At 51.4% G+C, this 12,411-nt stretch overlaps 2 protein-coding genes across 2 annotated transcripts in view; one reads left to right on the plus strand and one right to left on the minus strand.

The window, feature by feature from the left end:
• Nucleotides 1-12,411, minus strand: part of TMEM67 (transmembrane protein 67) — a 1,162,308-nt gene that overhangs the window by 858,182 nt on the left and 291,715 nt on the right. The window lies entirely within an intron of this gene.
• The window catches only part of LOC146831047 (uncharacterized), a 498,359-nt gene that overhangs the window by 195,101 nt on the left and 290,847 nt on the right, over nt 1-12,411 (plus strand). Inside the window, exon 5 of the mRNA XM_085605279.1 lies at nt 2,547-2,774. The gene's annotated coding sequence lies outside the window, so the exon portion shown is untranslated. The remainder of the gene's footprint in view (nt 1-2,546; nt 2,775-12,411) is intronic.

The following is a 12,411-nucleotide window of genomic DNA, read 5'->3' on the forward strand; positions in this document are numbered from 1 at the left end:
GGGGGCAGACGTTGTGCATGTCCTCAACTTCCTAGCATCCCTCGCCTCTGAGGGAATGGCTTATCGATCAATCAACACCTTCCACTAGGCTATCTCAGCCTGCCATGGGACAGTGGCGGGCCTTCCTGTGGGAGAGCATCCATTAATCTGGAAATTACTTCCCTTATACCGGAGCCTAGGTACTCCGTACTTTGGGACGTGAATAAGGTTCTCACATTACTGACCAGTTGGCCGGGCAATAAGTACCTCTCACGGAAACAACTTTCGGCCAAGTTGGCCATGTTGTTGTGTCTCATTTCATGTAGAAGGGTGTCGGACGTTAGGGCAATGGACGTAACAGGGAGATCCTTACTCCGGACAGAGTTACCTTCTACGTCTCTCGGAGGACAAAGACTCAAGCTCGGGTGATTTCCTATCCGGCCTTTCTAGATGTTCCCAAGTTGTGTGTCATACGCTGTATCAAGGCTTATGAGGCCTGACAGCGGAGCGAAGACCTCATGGGGAGAACCAACTGCTGATTGCTCTGAAAAACCCTTTAAGGCGGTTTATTCCCCAACCATAGCAAGATGAGTTGGTTGGATTATGTTGGAGGCCGGCATTGATACAAAGGTGTTTGGTGCGCATTCCACACGAGGTGCTATGGCCTCGAAAGAGTTTGTGCTCGGAGTCCGCTTGGAGGATAGCCTGAACGCAGCAGACTGGTTGTCAGATTCAACCTTCAAGAGGTTCTATTTCAAGGCAGTCTCCTCCATTGCGGCTCTAGTAGTAGATAAGCTTTAAACTGGCCTAATCCTCGCCTCAGTGTTCCCGACATAGAATGAAAAATTTCTTAGCTTTCATAACGGAAAGTTTCAATTCTATTAAGAACACGGAGGCGAGAACTAGCCCCACCTCTGATGAATCAGGACCCGCCCGGGTTCTTGGATCGACGTTTGGGAAGAAAGTAAGACTTTTTCCATTTGTTCTCTGTAATATTTATTGGATAATGCTGTGCTTGGTGATGCGTCGCTTAGTCCATTAAGTAGCACTCATTGAGGTTTCTACCTTTCAGGAACAGATTCGGCAAAGCAGAACTGATGTATGCTGGGGTTAACGGTTTGGCAGAAGTACTTCTTCCAGAGCCACGTTTTTCCAAGGATCGAATCTTTCATGAGCGGCTTGATCGCAGGAAGAAAGAGGTCGTTAGAGGAAGGACGACGGCTGTTACAAGGGCTGATAACTTCTGATTGGACAGTTTTCGTTTGATGTTACTTCGTGTTGTCCCTGGCATTATGGGAAACTTCGGGATGTTTATAATGTTTGACATGGCTGCTGTGCATTAAAGAAGAAAGTTAAAGCCTAATCCTCACCTTTGTGTCCTTAATAGAATTGAAACTTTTTTACGAAAGCTAGGAGATTTTTTCATTCCTATTCCGTGTAATATATAATGGTGTACATTCATATTTTATTCAATAAAGCTTTGTTAACTAAAAAAAAAAAAGACAGGCTTGTGAAAGCATATATGGAACCAGCTAAACCTTTTTGCAACAAAGCTTACATTTACCACCCGTAGTAGGTCACTTCCGATGTGATTGGCACATGGCCTGCGACACGCGCAATCTACTTAAGATATTCGCTCTGAATGGTTCTCAGTTCACCATGAAACATTTGGCAGATTCCAACACCTCAAAAGTGTTTTACTGAATTCTATATGTTCTTGCGGCTTACCATACATAGGTAAGACAACACAGCAAATACGTAAACTCATTCTCCAGAACCAGTCCAGAATCAACAGTAAAATATCACAGGCTCCTTCGGTTGACAAATATACCCACTTGAATCACTCTCTAGAAGAAAATAAATTGTGGGTTATAGATGTAAAATAAACCCACAATTATAAATAATAACACAAAGCGGTTACTCAAGCTCTCTGTGAATAGATGGGCATGGAAAATCAACAGCATAGCTGATGGTTTGAATATAGCTGTATTACCAACTATATAACAAACTTGATTCCCACTATCAACCATTATTATTTTGTATGCCTACCTAGTCTGCACAAATGATCAGTGATGTTGACTACGAAAGGGTGAGTTATGATTACTACTTACATCACGATGTGTAAAATGTAAATCCAGTATTTGTAAAGCGCACAGCCCGTAGGCATCTCGGCGCTGGGGGCCCTCGGAAGATTAAGCGAGCTATTGCCCAGAGTCACATGGTGCTGGGCTGACCTGCCGCTGGTGCCGGGGATCGAACCGTGATCCCCAGCGTGCAACATCAGTCGCCTTGGCCGCTGCACCACACCTCTTCCCTATAACAAACAAATTATTTTTCTTTCTCTTTATACAAACATTTATTTAAAATGAAATTTACTGCTATGAACCTGGTGCAAAATTTATTCAAGGCAGTTGTTTTTACAGAAATTGTTCTTTTTAAGTATTCTACTTGTCGTTCAGAATCATGGGGTCTATAGTTTCAGTGTTGTTGACTATTCAAAGTTGTTAAATACCATGTGCTTTTTCTCTGTATTGCAATCCCTAAGTAACATTCATTTATTTTTTCAGAGTTTCTATATAGCACGAACTTGACCCAAAGGTATAAGAGCGCTTTACATGAGCACCAGTCACATTACAGAAGAACACATTCATTTTTGTTAGGCATGGGGAGATTACGTGATTTGTCCAGAATCGCAGAATGTTGAGCGTCATTGGCGAGACTCGAACACGGTTCCCCAGATCGGAGATCGACTGCCCTAGCCCATTAAGCCACATCCTCTCCACATTTAAACAAAGGTATTTTGATGTAATTATCATTGTTGAATTATTCACCATGGTTAACGTAGATTTATCTTATACATCCATTTTATGATTTAATGTTTTTTACATATTCATTATGGTTTTTTTTTTGTGCTACATGTTTGACTCAATTAGTGGACTTTGATGTAATTATCATGGATTAATTAATAATCAAATCTACTCTTGATGTAATTCCAAACATTTATGTTGTGATTTGCCATACACTTCAAAATACTAGACAAATATACTGAACACCCTCAGACATTGTTGTGAAATATGCCATGCTGATTTCTCGATTAACAACATAAGGTATAGTCATTTTATGTAGTATTAAACACCACACTTATGACTCAATTTGTGTCATACACCCTTTATGTTAATAAGACTATAAATATAATTTGCTTGTATTTTATTATTAATTTATCTTTGTTGGAAGGGCAGGAAAACCTAGGCTACTCCCCTGTGGGACTCCGAGGCGATGTACACACTGGGGACTCAACCAGTGTTCACTAAGTTGGATATTATTGGTCTGTACAGAGCGGGGGACCTCTGGTTCCAGGGAAAGGTCATCCTTTTACTGACTTGCAGTGGGACTTTCAGCTAGGGTGGCACTTCCCCAAGCAGTGGAGCTACGCGAGTCTTCGCCCTTGGAAGACAGGTTGCTCGATGAACATATATTCCCCAAGGGTACTACCGTAACATATCGAAAATTGATTAACAACTCGCCGGACACTGTCCTACATTTGCGGGCACAATGGGACCATGATCTGGGGGGTTTGGAGGATGATGAATGGCCCGAATACCTGGCCTCCTGGGGAGAGGTGGCGATCAAGGCTGGGTTTCATTTAGTGCAGCTCAAAATTCTACATAGGTTCTGCCTTGCATGTACCACCATGGTAAAAATGGGTGGGGCAGCAGATGTGGACTACCGCTGGCAGTGTGGCCAGGTGGGGACCTTTTTCATATTATTTGAAGCTACCCTGCTACACAACCCTTCTGGGAATCGGTGGTGGCCTTCATGAATGATCTATGTGGGTGTGAGATGGCAGTCTCATTTAAATGGTGCTTGCTCAGTATCTGGTAGGAAACAGACCTTAACCACATGGAACGGACCTGGATGACCACTGGATGAAGGGTCTGGCAATAGCCAAGCGCAACACTGCAAGTCTATGAGGGTCGGCACCTGCACCACACCTAAGTGACTGGAAACGGGACATGGACTGGTGCATGGTGGATAAGAAAGTGATATATGAGGGCCAGGGTTGTACTAGGAAGTGGAAGAAAATCTGGGGCAAATGGAACGCCTATAGAGGGGGGCCCTGTACTTCCCTCATTCCAGCAGATGCTGCTGCTGTTATTCCTCAGAACTGCACCTCACAAAATTATGGCTGTGATGCGGGGGACAGGAAGTAGGGGATGTGAGTAATGTTTGATGATATGCAATCTATAATCTTGCCGTGCCAGAAGTGTGGTGTGCATGGCTGTTTATTGCTTGCTATGTCTCTAATAAAAACATCTTTAAAACAAAAAAAATCTTTATTCCACACTAAATCAGAGGAACATGGATAAAAGGATTAATCTTGGTTTAAATGGCTGCTTACACTACAGCATGGTATAATAAGGAAGTTTCATTATGACCAACACTAAATCATCATGGCTACCTGTGCAGACTGTTTAACTGTTGCATATTGATTTTGCTGTCTGACATCAACACCATTTGTTTATAAAAAGCACTTACATTAGGACAGTATGTCAGTAATTGATCTGAGATTTTGTATAAGTGCATTCACAAATTGATGGAGGTGTGTATACCTATTATTGAACAATTATGCTATAACAATACGAGAATTCTTTTGGTTTAAGTTACATCCAATACACCCACTATGTTTTATGTTCTAGTTACTGCGTGCACATTTTGGCACCTTGTAAAAGTTTACATATTTTAGGATGCGCTTACTTTCTAAAAGCTTTCTGGTTTGCGTGCTGACTATTACTGCTTTCGCTTGAATGCCCAGCAGAGGAAAAAGACCAATTATTCAGTCGTTTTCACCACTCCATAAATGCTAAAATTCCTTTAGGCTGAAGAGGAGCTCAGCAAACTGAAAGTGCTCTTAGCCCAATGTGAACCATAGGTAATGTGTGTGGGCGGCCAGGACGGACATGCATAAATAGGAGTCCTGCAAGTCCAACGCTACCATCCAGTCTCCCGGGCAGACAGGACTTGCGTGAGCATTCTTAACATCTCCTTTTTCAGGAAGAGGTTAAGATGGTGCAGGGCTAGGATAGGACAAAGGCCTCCGTTCTTGGGCACCAGAAAGAAGCAACCAAAACCCACTTCTGATGCAGGCACCCCTCTGTATGGCTCTCTTGGGTAAAAGAGTCATCACTGCCAGAGGAAGCAACAAGAGGTGGTCCTCTGTCAGCCAGTCGTAAGAGGGTGGCATGGGTTGAGGGGGGATGATTTGCATAAAACAATGGTACTATGTTACTAACCGCCAGTGGTGCAGATAGCATATTCTGCCCCCCACTGGATGCCCATGATGGTCGAAAGGCAAACTTAAGGGGTCTGGAGGCTGCAGCTGCCGGGGGATGATAGATTGACCGGACTTCTGGCTCACTGTCCCACGTGATCTATGGGACTCATGTCCTCAGCCTCGAAAAGGCTGGGAAGCCTGTTGGCTGTCGTGCCTGGGAGGGTATGGACACAATTGAGACCCCTTCTGTGCCCACATAAGGGGCAGAAGGAGGACTGAGTGAGGCGAGGGGCAATAAACAAGCTCAAGTACCTGGCCATGGCTCTGCTGCCCTTAAAGCGCTTCAGGAGTGAGTCCACCTTCTTTCCAAAAATGAGAGCCATCAAAGGGCATGTCCATAAGCGAGGCTTGAACATCCCCTGAAAAAACAGTTGTTCTCAGCTAGGCATGGCACTGTAGGGCCACCAACGTTTCCAGTCCACATCATATGATGAACTTTTCTGCGTCTCTCACATCAGCAATAGCTTGGGAGAGTATGGCTCTGGAGTCCTCCAAGACCATAGGCAGCACCTGCGCAACTGAATCAGAGATGGTAAGGAGTATTTGACCAAAACGCACGTGGTGTTCATCAACCGCAATGCAAGGCTGGCGGAAGAGAACATTCTCTTGCCAAAGGTATCCAGCCTCTTGGATTCCCTATCCAGTGGATGGTAGCGAATGCACTACGGTTGATCCTAGAAGTGGAGGCTTGAATCATCAAGCTCTCTGTGGTGGGGTGCTGGGTAAAGGAAACTGAGGTCCCCAGGAATGAAGCAATGGTGGCAGGTACTTGTCCTATGCACAGGAGTTCCTGTGCAGGGCTTGGATGAGGCCCCAAGTAGGACAGCTTCATTAAAGGGGAGGAAAGGTGTGGAGGCAGTGACTCCTGGCTGAAGCACCTATGTCAAGACATTTGTCTTGACTGCCACAGCGGGTAGCTGAAAGTCCAAGACCTCAACTGCCCTACGCACCACCATGGCAAAAGAGGCTCTCTCCTCTGTTGGCATGGTAGGAGGAGAGGCCAAGCCAGGGTCAGGCGAGGTGTCTAAACCAATGGCCACTCCTTCCTTATACCAGTTGCCCTCATTCTCATCTAATAAATGCTGGTATCCATAAGAATCCTCAGACCCCTCGCATTCGTCTCCCTCTCCAGCCCCGTCAAAAGTAAAAGGCACTGGCTCCGATCTGGAGAGCAAAATCCCAGTCGGCACCAGAACTGGTGTTGAGCGACGCCACCCGGCTCCATGTCAAACACTGGAATTAATGGGGATGGCACCGCAGTAGGCGTTGGCACTGGAGCAGGCGCCTAAAAAGCTCTTGGTCTCGCAGGTGGCTTCGCTCTGGATCCAACAAGGGATCCATGATGCCCAACTGACACTAAGGGTGAACCTGCCAGCAGGGATCCAGTGGGGGGGGGGCATCATGGACCCATGAGGCTTAAAGGTACTCCAGAGGGGCCAAGCAGCCCAAATATGAGGTGCATGGCCTCATAAAATGTTTAAGCTGGGCGCAGGGGTCGCTCCAACTCCAGGAAAGTCAAGGAAGACTTCGACAGGTGCAGCAAAGTTGAACACCTCTTTGATTTCTTATGCTTGTGGGACTTACCCAACGACTTCTAGTGCAACAACAATTGCGAATGAAACTGGGACCTTCCACGCAACTGGGATCTTGAGCATCATCGGGTCATTCAACCTCTGGCAGAGAGGAGTTGAAGGATTGCTTGCTCAACGCCGTTGGGTGCATGGCACGGAAGTCCTCACAGGTTTTGGAATCGTGGCCTCGCTCCACTCCAAGCACCATAAGCACACCAAGTGGGGGCCTTTCACAGGCATCACATGGTTTGAAACAAGCCAGTTTCTTAGGTGGTATCCTCATACCAGGAGAAAAATTCTCTCAAAAAGAGTAGACAAGGGGGCGTGGCTTAACGAGCCAGCATGGCGGACGTCTTTTAGATAGGCTCCGTCCAGCCCTGCATTGATCCTCCATTCATCCTCCATTCATCCTGCTCCTCTGTCCCTAAAATCCCTTGCTTGTGGTGCCTGGAGGTGGCGTGGTGCGGCGACACCCGCCGATGGTGAGCTGGGGATCGCAGCGGTATTCTACGGCCGCGGCAGGGCCGGATCGACACTAAGGCCTGTGGGAGGTACGGAAGCCGCGGTCTCGAGTGTAACTCGACCGGCGAACTTCAGAGCGACGGAGCGGCTGCTGAGAGGGCGGCCCCCCGCTGGTGTCGCAAGGTGAGGTGCCTGGCTGGCGAGAGCTCCTGTGGGACGGTCTTCCCCCCCCCCCCCCCCCATAGATCGGCGGTTGATCGGACCGCGGGGCGGGGAGTTGGGGCCCAGAGAGGCGTTTACTGTGGCGGCGCTATCCTGATCGCCCCGGAGGAGAAGGTCCAGGGATCCTGGTCTGGCTTGGCGGCGTTGGCGGCAAGAGGTGGTTCACCCGGCCGGGGGCTCAGCTGCCTTGGACGAACCTGAGCCGGGCCCGGTCCGGGGCTCCTGGGATGAGGAGGCAGACGCACACATCGTGGCCAGTGAGAGGGCCTCTGTTCCTCCACGTGAGGCCTCCGGTGGCTTCTGGTCTTTGAGGTGGAGCGCTCCTGATATCGGCAGCCAACTCGGGCTGCGTTGGTGATCCGGGTGACGTGGGGTGCGTGGAGGCGGCCCCCGCGGGGCCCGAGCGTGCTCGACGGTGCTTGAATACCTGCCCCCCCCCCCCATCCTCTCCAGCTGTGTGTGGGGTTCGGTGGTACTATCGGACCGCGTGGGGGTACGGTGAGGCGACTGTGCTCTGTGGAGACTTTGGGGTCGGCGGGCGGCCCGGGGGTGTATCCTGCCCATCCCTGGGGCCCTGTGGGGGGCCATTAAGGTTCCAGGCCCGTGAGATCCTGCGATATTGGGCCTGGGTGGGGCCCAGTGCGACGCCTTAGTGGAGCCTGCGGGGTTTGTGGCGGGGCGCCGACGGTCGCCCGCTGGATTGCGTGGAGCGGTGCCACGTGGCACACAAGGTCTGGTGACACGCAGAGGGGGTGCCTAGACGGCCGCTTCAGCAGTGAGATCGTGCTGCGCGGACCGTCGCTAGCCAGAGGGGTCGCCCCGGTGTCGCCCACGAGACCCCACCGGAGTGTGCGGAGATAGAACCTGCCTGTTGGGTGTAGGATCACCGTCATACACCTGGCTTAACATGACGAGGGACAAACATGGTGGGGGGCCCTCCAAGCAATGCACGCTGGACAAGTTTGCTGGTCCTGGGGGCCCGGCAGTGGTGGCCGGTGGATCACAGGTCACTGTCCCAGACAATGCTGCCCTCATGGCGGCAATCCCTCAATCTAGAGATGCCCTTGACGCCAAGATAGGGGCGGTGGGATCAGATGTTATGCTGTTGCGCCAAGGCTTGCGGAATGCGGTGGCACGCATCACTGAGACTGAGTCGCGTATCTCTGGCGTGGAGGATGTGGTAGCGACCCTGCAACAGCGGGTCACATTTCTAGTGACTGCCCAGCGGTGCTTGGAGTCTAGGGAGGAAGATGCGGAGGGTAGGGCGCACCGCGACAACCTCCGCTTTGTTGGTTTTCCAGAGGGGTGCGAGTCTGGAAATATGGAGAGGTTCATCGCCCAGTGGTTGGAGGGATGGCTTCCCCCGACTCCCTTTCTAAATGTTTTGTGGTGGAGCGAGCGCATAGAGCCCTGATGCAGAAGCCTCCCCCGGGGGTTCGGCCGCGGCCAGTAATCGCGAAACTGCTTAACTATCATGATCGGGACAGGATTCTGAAACTGGCCAGGGCCCAGGACTCCTTGCAATACAATAATGCGCGCATCCTGATATTCCCGGACTATACCAAACGGACCCAGCAACAGCGGCAGTCGTTCCTCGCGGCTAAGGCCCGCCTGCGGGAACTTAAACTTCCATATGCGCTGCTCTACCCAGCCCGGCTGAGGGTTGTTTATCACTCCCGCACGTGCATTTGTTTAATCCCCGAAGGAGGTTTTCCGTTGGATGGATCAGACAGTGCGGTTGCGCCCTCACTCCCCGCCTGGGAGAGAATCAGACTCCTCCTCGAGTGGTGTGGTCCGGAGGGCGCCTGGTGGTCGGGGGAGGGGGTCTCGTCGCTCCAGGTCCAGAAGACGGTCCAGATCTGGAAATGCTCCGTTGCTGACAGACTCTGCTGTAGAACATGTGGCGCCAGCTGATTGATTAATGTCTTTATGTGTGTGCACACTTTCCTGAGAAATGCTTGTAGGGGGCAGAGGAGCCCATCCAGGGCCGATATTCCTGTCGGATATCTTAGACGGGCATGGGGCTGAGGGACAATGGACTGTAGTTCGGGGATCCATTGGCGGGTGAGGGGTGGTTCCCCCTGTTGCTCTGCCTGCCGCGACAGGTACTTGTTTTCGAGGTGCAGGGTTTGGGGGGGGGGGGGGTTGGTTCGGTTGTTAAGGGGAATTGGTGTTGTTGTTTTTCCATCGCACGGTCCACTTGCAGGTAGGGGTTGCGCTGTGTGTCATGTCCTGGGCCTGTGGGCCCTGCTCGGCTTTGATGTTTTGGTATGGCTGCCACGGTGGGTAGATCTGTAGATTCCTTGGGGTCCCTGCGTATCCTAAGTTGGAATGTCAGGGGAGCACTAGACAAGATTAAGCGCGGCGCTATCCTTAAGCAGGCCAAACGCGCCAATGCTGATATCCTGATGTTACAAGAGACACACCTTATGGGGACTAGGGTTCTCTGCTTTCAGCGCTTCAGCTTTACCCAGGTGTTCCATGCAGGCTTTGTGCGGGGCTCGAGGGGGGTAGCGGTCTTGATTCACAGACGAGTCCCCTATATCCACATCAGAACGTGGGGTGATGCGCAGGGCAGATATCTTTTCCTGCAGGGTACATTGAGGGGTGCAGTCCATGATTTTGGGTAGTGTCTATGCCCTGCCGCCATTGTCCTGGGGTTTTGTGGAGAAACTTGTGACCGTGTGGACGGATGTCCCGGAGGGCCTAGCTGTGATTGATGGGGACTGGAACGATGTGCTGGATGCTGCTGTTGACAGATGGAGGCATGATGGGGCTCCCGTTGGCGCGCGGCCCCACCAGGCTGTCTTCCCTCGTGCTGGGCCACAATTGGGATGATCCATGGCGTCGGTTGCATGGCGTGACGCCGGGGTTTACTTACCTCTCGGCGGTCCACGACTCCTTCTCTCTTATTGATTACATATTCGTGTCTCAAGGGGCTGCTAGCAGAGTGAAAGAGGCTGATATTCTCCCGCGCGGGTTGTCTGCGTGCTGGCCTTGCGCGGGGTCCTTTCCGGTGGCGCCTCTCTACATGGAATCTCCAAAAGGAAGAGTACAGGGAGCACATGGGCGAAGCCATAGACCGGTACTTGTCGCAAAATCTAGGCACGAATTCGGCGGTGGCTTCTCTGTGGGAGGCGATGAAGCCCACACTACGGGGGGTTGACATCTCCTTTTGTGTGGCGGCTCGTAGGGCCCGCAGGGAATCTCTTGTTCGGGCAGAAGCAAAGATATTGGACCTAGAAGCACGCAGCGGAGACGAGGGAGGTTGGTCCGCCGCCAGTTGGTGTTGGCGTAACAGGAATATTCGTCCCTGTTGCTAGAAGAGGCCAGACAGGCGTGGCTGGCTACCCGCAGCAGGATATACCAGTGGGGGGACAAGTCGAGCAAGCTTTTGCATAGATTGTGTCAGGGGGCGACGGGATCCCTGGTCCTCCCGGGTGTGGTCGGTCCTGACGGCCAGCCGATGTCAGACCGTCGGTCATTGCAGAAAGCTTTGCGGTCTATTATGCGGGCCTTTACGCTCCCCAAGAATGTCTATCAGCAGAAGCTATTGCCCGATTTCTGGACGATCTCCCGCCCAGGGCTCTGGCGGATGAGGTACGCGCCGACCTGGATCGCACATTTTCGGCAGACGAGTTGAATTCAGCTCTTCAGGAGCTTCTGCCCGGCAAGGCGCCGGGTCCCAATGGCTTCCCGAATGAATTCTTCAAGTGCTATTTCCGGCAGCTGGGTCCCCATTATTGCAGGGCAGTGGAGGAGGCGAGGGAGGCCGGCCGCTTGCCCAGGGATTGGCGACATGCGGAGGTGGTGGTCTTTCACAAGCCTGGTAGGCCCCCGGAACACCATGCCTCCTACCGTCCCATTTCTCTTCTCAACGTCGAGGCTAAAGTTCTGGCCAAGGCACTGGCTAACCGTCTTCTTCCCCACATCTCAACTATTGTTCATCCGGATCAGGCGGGGTTCATGCCTCAGCGGGCAACCCGTCACAATATTCGCAGAGCCCATGCGGCGATAGCTGCAGCTGAGAGTTTGGGGGTGCGAGCGGCTCTATTACTAATGGATATGGTTCGAGCATTCGATTCATTGAGCTGGGAGTATCTATTCGCCCTCTTAGGCCGGCTGAATTTAGGGCCCCGTTTTCTTTCCTATTTAACGCTACTATATACGGACATAACAGCGTCGGTACGCATGGCGGGTTCGGTCTCCTCGGTCTTTTCCATTGGTCGGGGCACCAGGCAGGAGTGCCCCCTATCGCCTTACCTGTTTGCCTTGGCAATGGAGCCCCTAGCTGCATGGGTTCGTATAGATGCGCAGGTGTCAGGGCTTGAATGGGCGAACGGACTGTCGGATCGCATTGCCCTCTACGCGGACGATGTACTATTCTTTCTTACTCCATTGGATAGGACTGGCCCGCGGTTGCTGCGCATTATGCAGGTGTTTGGGGAGACTACAGGTCTCTATATAAATGAGCGTAAATCTACGTTGTGGGTCCTGGGTGGAGGGGCCGACCCGGGTGCGTGGGCTTCCGCGGTGCAGGTGGTGCGTGGAGGGCTGAAGTACTTGGGGGTGTTTTTATCGGACGTGAGGTTGGTCTCCTGGGAGAGGAATCTGGTGCCGGTGTGGAACAGAGTGCGTGAGGATCTTCGGGTTTGGTCCCACATGCCCCTATCCATATATGGCCGGTCGGCCATATTTAAAATGGTCTCTCTTCCTCGCCTGCTGTATCAGCTGCAAAATCATCCACATCCCATGCCCTCGGGTTGGTTCCGCCAGGTCAACGCGGCCTTGAGTCGGTTTCTTTGGGGTGGGGGTGTTGTTAGGGTGGCTCTCCGCACCTGCTTT

The sequence above is a fragment of the Triturus cristatus genome, chromosome 5_1, assembly GCF_964204655.1.
Source record: "Triturus cristatus chromosome 5_1, aTriCri1.1, whole genome shotgun sequence".
NCBI lineage: Eukaryota > Metazoa > Chordata > Amphibia > Caudata > Salamandridae > Triturus > Triturus cristatus.